Genomic DNA, 6,526 nt, shown 5'->3' with positions numbered 1-6,526 from the left:
CCTCCTTTCGAAGTTGAGACTTGGTTGCTATTGGCAGTTCAATGGGAGGGATTTACCCAGGCCAGTCAGCTGCAAGGATTGGCTGTGGCCAGTCACCACCAACCTCTGTCCTCCATGGAGGATCAGCTGTGCAGGGGCAGGGTGGTGGTCCTCTGATGTAGTCTGTATTTGTCTAGTGAGTGCAGAGGCTCTGGAATTTCCTGGGTGTTGCAGGCCAAGGTAGCCCCCACCTGTGTTTTGCCCAGGGGCCACCCTACCTGAGCTATAAAGCAGTCTGAGATGGCTGCTACTTGTGTTGGGCTTAGATATTTCCAGGTGTAACTAAGCTGGCTGCTGCTAGTGCCAGGCCTGGAGCCACTTAGCAAGGGGTATGGGGGCTGGGGGCTCACTGAGGCTGGCTGTTGCTTGTTTGAAAAGATTTAGGGTGTTGTGAAGCATGAGCCAAAAAAAGCCATTCGTATGAAAAAGCCACAGCTGTAAGTTGGGTGGGACAGAGCCTCGGGGTCCAGGGCAGGGCAAACAGTGTTAGCCAGATTGATGGAGTCTCAGATATGGCACCTTCCTGCTGGCTCCGTGGCTCTTTGTGGGGAGGGTTCAGAAAAGGGACAATGGTCTCTGGCCACCTTTCTCTCTGGGAGAAAACTGCCCCCCAGCTCCCACCTTGATGCCAGATACTTCAGTTCCTTTCTGTGTGCCACTGGTGCCTTTTATGCTGCTACCCTGGTGTCAGAGCTCAGAAGGAGTGAGTCTGAGTAAGTCTACATGTGGGTTCTTTAAGAGGAACTGCTTGGGACTCCAGAAGTTTATTCCACTGACTCACTTTCCATTGGTTTTTGCAGCCAGAGGTTATGGGGACTTATTTTCCTGGAACTGGAACCCTGGGCTGAAGGGCCTGGTGTGGGGCTGGGACTCCTTGCTCCTGAGGTATCCCTCCTGAATTTTTACCTACCACATGTGGATGTGGGACCAGCTCGTTCCATGTCTGCACCCCTCCTACCCGTCTGGATGGTTATGGTTTCTTTAATTCTGTAGTTGTCAGAATTCATATTGATTTCTGCCAGTTCTGAGTAACAGTCGTTCTATAATTCAGTTGTAATTTTGATGTGGTTGTTGAGGAGGCAAGCCGTGTTTATCTGTGCTGCCATCTTGACCCGAGTCCATAGTCCTTTTTTTCTAAAACAGTTTTCAAGTAAAGGAAACAAAGATTTTTGAACATGAAAAACTCAGAGTATCACTTCCATAAATCTTCTTGAAGATGGGATCACAGGGTGGTGAGAGGGTGGCCGCAGGCAGAGGCAGCAGTGTGCGGAGTGGATGCCCTCCCCTGCCCACAGTCATTTTTGGAGATTTTATCCCTGGTGAGTTCAGTAAAATACGTCCTTTGTGACTCCTCGCTCTCCAGCTGTGCTTTCTCCATACAATGGAACGGTTCTGTGTGACACACAGGCTACAGATGAACTACCTGATGGAAGGGACTATCAGAGACCCAAGTTTGGTGTTAATTAAGTCATTGAACCCAATGACAATTCTCAGAGAACCCCTGAGTACAATATCTCAAGCGCATTGAATCCTCAGGCACCTGAGTTTATTCTTAATCGCACAACTTCCCAAAAGGCCCCTCATGACATAAAGAAGTGAACTACAGTTCCATCCACTGACGGTACCCAGGCCCTGCCCTTGCTCAGTGGGTTCCAATGCGGAGGCGGAAGTTTGGGAAAATGAAGGTATCTCGGGTGGTCTTGGACCAAGGGAGCCTATAAGGAAGAAAAAATGTCCCCCTGGGTATTATAGCTACCAGAATGATGGCAGCAAGGGTAGTATTTCTGGGAAGCCCCTGTCAATGGCCTTGCAGCCCCGCAGTCCTGAACACCAAAGGCAGGGAGGAACAGAGGGTTGGGGGGCGACATGCCCTTGCTGGGGACACCAGGACTGCAGCTGCCCTGGGTGGGGCTCCAGGGCTTGGTCCGAGACGCTGTGCCCTGCGGCTTTCTTCCGTGAGCCCTGGACAGCAGTGTTGGGGCTGCAGGGCAGCTGCCAGGGCCTGACCTTGACCAGCGCTGCCTCCCACAGAGGCTGGCGGGGACCACCTGTCAGGACAGCTGTGGTTCTCCCTTACTCAGGGACTATCCTACTGAAGACCTTGGAGTTGCTAATGGACAAATACTTGAATCCTTGGCCGAGGGCTCAGCTGCCCACAGGGTGGGGTTGCACACTCGAAACGCCAACTCAGTCCAGCTAAAGCTGAGAGACCCGCCCCTCCTGCTGATGTCTGGGCGCTGGGGCGGGGACCACGCTGTCAGTCAGTTTACGTCATGGGCCAGTGTTCCTCCTTGCCCCGGGCTTCTGTGGAAACTAAGTATTCCCCTCCAGCCACATCTCCGCCGTCTCTGGAAAGCAGGCTGAAGTCAAGGAAGGTCCAGTTTCAGACGGTGCCGTAGCCTTAAAGGTTGCAGAGTTGCTGGGGGATGTAACCCAGTATCACTGCAACTGCGTGGACTGATTAGTATAGGAGCCCAGTGCCACAGGGACGCCACACTGCAGCCACTGGGTGCTCGCCCTCCGATGTGTCACTGCAGCTGCTGAGTAAGGGAACCCGGCGCTGCACTGACGCCACATTGCAGGCGCTGGGTGCTCGCCTGATGTATCACCTGATAAGCTCACTCCTCTGTATTCAAAAGTGCAAAGACTTTGCACGTCAACACCCATGGTAGACAGCTTTGTTCAGCTAACGAATGAGTTTACTGATGTGCAGTGCTTCCAAAACCCAGACCAGCTCTCGGGGATGAAATCGTGAGGGATACCTGCCCTGGAGCTGCATTTGAACCCACTTATATTTATGGACGGCGGACAGTCATCGGGTCAAGCCTGCCTGAAGAGGGTGGGCAGGAAGATACCGAGGAATACTTAACTTAGGCTTCATTCTAAATGGACTTCATGAGGAAATGTTGAATCTAAAGACACTTCCCTCATCAAATAACGAAAAACTATTTCCAATCGACCCAAAAGCCACTCAGTGAACTAGGCGAAGGGAGCGAGGATGAATGGGAGCAAGCGGGCCCCAGAAACAAGACTTCAGACACTCGCCAGGCTGACTTTGTTCGACCCCAATCACTGGCGTTCTGGGGGGACACATCAGGTCTGTGGTTTACCAGCAGAGTTCAGAAGACTCTGCCACTTTGCAGTCATTTTTCACGTTGCTGTCGCATATCCAGTCTGACAAGATACGTACAGCCCCGGGTGCATTGGGAAGTGCGGTGGCAAGAGAATCTGTCCAAGCTTGTAGTGCGAAAACCAAACAAGAGGTTGAGAGTGGTCCAAGCTGACACCGGAAAGGGCCCTGCTGTCCCCGGCTGCACCTGGACTGCTTTGTTTATGCGGAGACTTGTGGGTGTCAGAAGCTCATATAAAAAAAAAGAATAACCTGTGGATGTGGAAATTAGTAAAGAACTGCTTTCTCCAGGAGTTAAAATAAGAATTTTAAGTGCCACAGATTCTATAGACTATTTGCAGTGGTCTGCCCTAACGGCAGTGGTGCAGCGGGCGCAGACGTCTTCCAGGACTGAGCAGCTGGCTGGGCGTGCCCCATGCCCGCTTGTTCAACACCGACCCTCATGACTTCCTTCCTCTCTAGAGAGAAACACTTTCTCCCTTTTGCAAAAACGGGCTAGAATGAAAAGGGGTTGTGCGCAACGTAGTTTATGTTGCCTTCTAGCTTCCAAATCAAAATCGTTTGGTTGAAACAGGCTGTAGCTTGATTTAGGAAAATACATTAAAAAACCCCATGATTCTGAAATAATGTTGATCCCTGAGTAAGAAGGGGGAACTGGCATTTGATTCCCACTCTGATTAGTAGTGTAAATTCTTCACCAGCAACACCTGTAAAGTTTTGAAAATGAATTTTATCTTTCCTTAAGAAATAAAATTTTAATCCATCACACTTTCCTCTCCCACCCTTTAGTTTTTGATAAACAATAAAAATGAGCCAGTTAGCAGAGAAGAAATAGTTCTTCAAGAGAAAAATAAACAAAAAAATAAGTTGCTGGTTCCTAACAGGAAAAATACATTTTAATAATTGTGCAATGAGAAACTGTTATGTACACATTACAAATCAACTATTCGAAGTTAAAGTGTTAATCACATAGATGGATGATTGTGACTTTATTGCCACTAAAAGAATTCAAATTGCATTCAGGCTTCTGTGTACACATAATGAAATACGGGCAAAATAATGAAAATTGATCTTTCCTTAAGTGTGCTCTGTTTAATTCTGCGGCCCGTTCTTCTATAACGCTGCATCCCTAATTGTACCCAGTTTAGTGATACAGAGGAGCATAAAGTTGTCATCCATCAATAAAAGTCACAAAGTTGGTTTTTAAAAAAATGAGATCATAAGATGTGATCTTCCACAAAATGAATGGGGAGAAAACACTGGTGGAATAACTAGTAGTAATTCTGAATCTGTTTAACTGCAAGATTAGGATGGAAACAAATGTGGGGATTATGGTTACAGAGCAGAATGTATGCTTTTGTAAACCCAGTGATGTGGAAGTAGTGTGATTAACAAAAACTGGGATAGGCAGGGAAAGAAAAGGAAGGGTTGTTTAAGCACATTACTTTCCTCATCTTTTTTTTTTTTTTATTGTTTTTCAATTACAGTTGTCCAATTTCTTCCCCCATTGCTCCCCACCACCCAGCCCACCCCTTCTCCCACAGTCATTCCCCACCCCGTTTTCCACGTCCATGTGTCATTTATACATGTTCTTTGACTAGACCCTTCCCCTACTTAACCCCCTTCTCTCCCTCTGCCATGATAACTGTTATTCTGTTCTTTGTTCAATTTTGTTCATTTGATTGTGTTGTTCACAATCAAATACAGGATATCTCCTGTATTAGGTGATATCATATGATATTTTTCATCGCCTGGCTTATTTCACTGAGCATAATTCTCTCTAGTTCTATCCATGTTGTACAATGTTGCAAATGGCAAGAGTTCCTTCTTTCTTTCAGCTGCGTAGTATTCCATTGTGTAAATGAACCTCAGTTTTTTAATCCACTCAACTACAGATGGGCACTTAGGCTATTTCCAGCACTTGGCTATTGTAAACAGTGCTGCTATGAACATAGGAGTTGGGGTTTCAGGATTCTTCTTGTATAATCCTAGCAGTGGAATCACTGGTTCAAAAGGCAGTTGCGCTTTTTTGTTTTCTGTTTTTTTAGAGGTAATTCCCTACTGTTTTCCATAGGGGCTGCACCAGTCTGCATTCCCACCAACAGGGCACTACGGTTCCCCTTTCTCCGCATCCTCACCAGCACATGTTTGTTGATTTGTTGATGATGGCCATTCTGACTGGTGTGAGGTGGTATCTCACTGTGGTTTTTATTTGCATCTCTCTGATGGCTAGTGATGTTGAGCATTCTTTCATGTGTCTATGGACACTCTGTGTATCCTCCTTGGAGAAGTGTTTGTTCAGGTCATTTGCCCATTTTTTAATTGGGTTGTCTGTCTTTTTGGTGTTGAGTCGTATAAGTTCTTTATATATTTTAGAGATCAATCAATCCCTTGTCTGAAGTATCGTTGGCAAATATGTTTTCCCATATGGTTGATTTCCTTTTTATCTTGCTGATGTTTTCTTTTGCTGAGCAGAAACTCTTTAGTTTGATGTAGTCCCATTTGTTTTTTCCTTTATTTCCCTTGCATTAAGAGATATATAAGTGAAAATGTTGCTACGTGGGATATCTGAAATTTTCCTGCCTGTGTTTTCCTTTAGGATTTTATGGTGTCATGGCTTACATTTAAGTCTTTGATCCATCTTGAGTTTATTCTGGTGTGTGGTGTAAGTTGGTGGTCTAGTTTCACTTTTTTGCACGTCCCTGTCCAGTTCTCCCAACACCATTTGTTGAAGAGACTCTTCTCACTCCATTTTATGCTCCTTCCCCCTTTGTCAAATATTAGTTGACCGTATATACCTGAGTTTATTTCTGGACTCTCTATTCTGTTCCATCGAGCTATATGTCTGTTTTTATGCCAGTACTAGACTGTTTTGATCACAGTGGCTGTGTAGTATAGTTTGATGTCTGGTTTTCCTTATCTTTTATAGCAAGGAATCTAAATATCTCATAAAGGTTGGTTTTAAAATCAAGAAGTAGAAGTATTTATGGATGTGAAATTTTGAAAAAAGCACATACTAAAAGAATCATTTGACTTCTGGTGCAGCAAAGGAGAAGGGGTAAAAAAACAAGAGAAAATGAACTGTGTTATCATTGTTCAGAACAGAGAATCAACCAGAACAGTCTGAATAGAGGACTGAGAGTATCCTATATAGTTATGGTGATAAAAGCAACTGCTTAAATAAAAATACAAATCTTCCAAATGATCAGAAGAAATACACCTAAAATACAGCTATGCAAACACAAAGCACATAATAAAGGAGTAACAAAGGACTAAAAAGACTATGAAAACATACAGTAAAATAATATAACTGTCACATAAATAGGGCTAAATTCATCTATTCCAAGAAAAAAGACT

At 45.2% G+C, this 6,526-nt stretch overlaps 1 pseudogene; it reads left to right on the top strand.

Annotated features, from left to right (window-relative positions):
- Positions 1 to 1,255: 1,255 nt before the first annotated feature.
- Positions 1,256 to 3,563, top strand: LOC149997436 (ubiquitin carboxyl-terminal hydrolase 10 pseudogene; annotated as a pseudogene).
- Positions 3,564 to 6,526: the final 2,963 nt, after the last annotated feature.

The sequence above is a fragment of the Furipterus horrens genome, unplaced genomic scaffold, assembly GCF_987537825.1.
Source record: "Furipterus horrens unplaced genomic scaffold, mFurHor1.1.pri manual_scaffold_11, whole genome shotgun sequence".
NCBI classification, from domain to species: domain Eukaryota; kingdom Metazoa; phylum Chordata; class Mammalia; order Chiroptera; family Furipteridae; genus Furipterus; species Furipterus horrens.
This window is presented reverse-complemented; position numbering and strand designations above follow the sequence as displayed.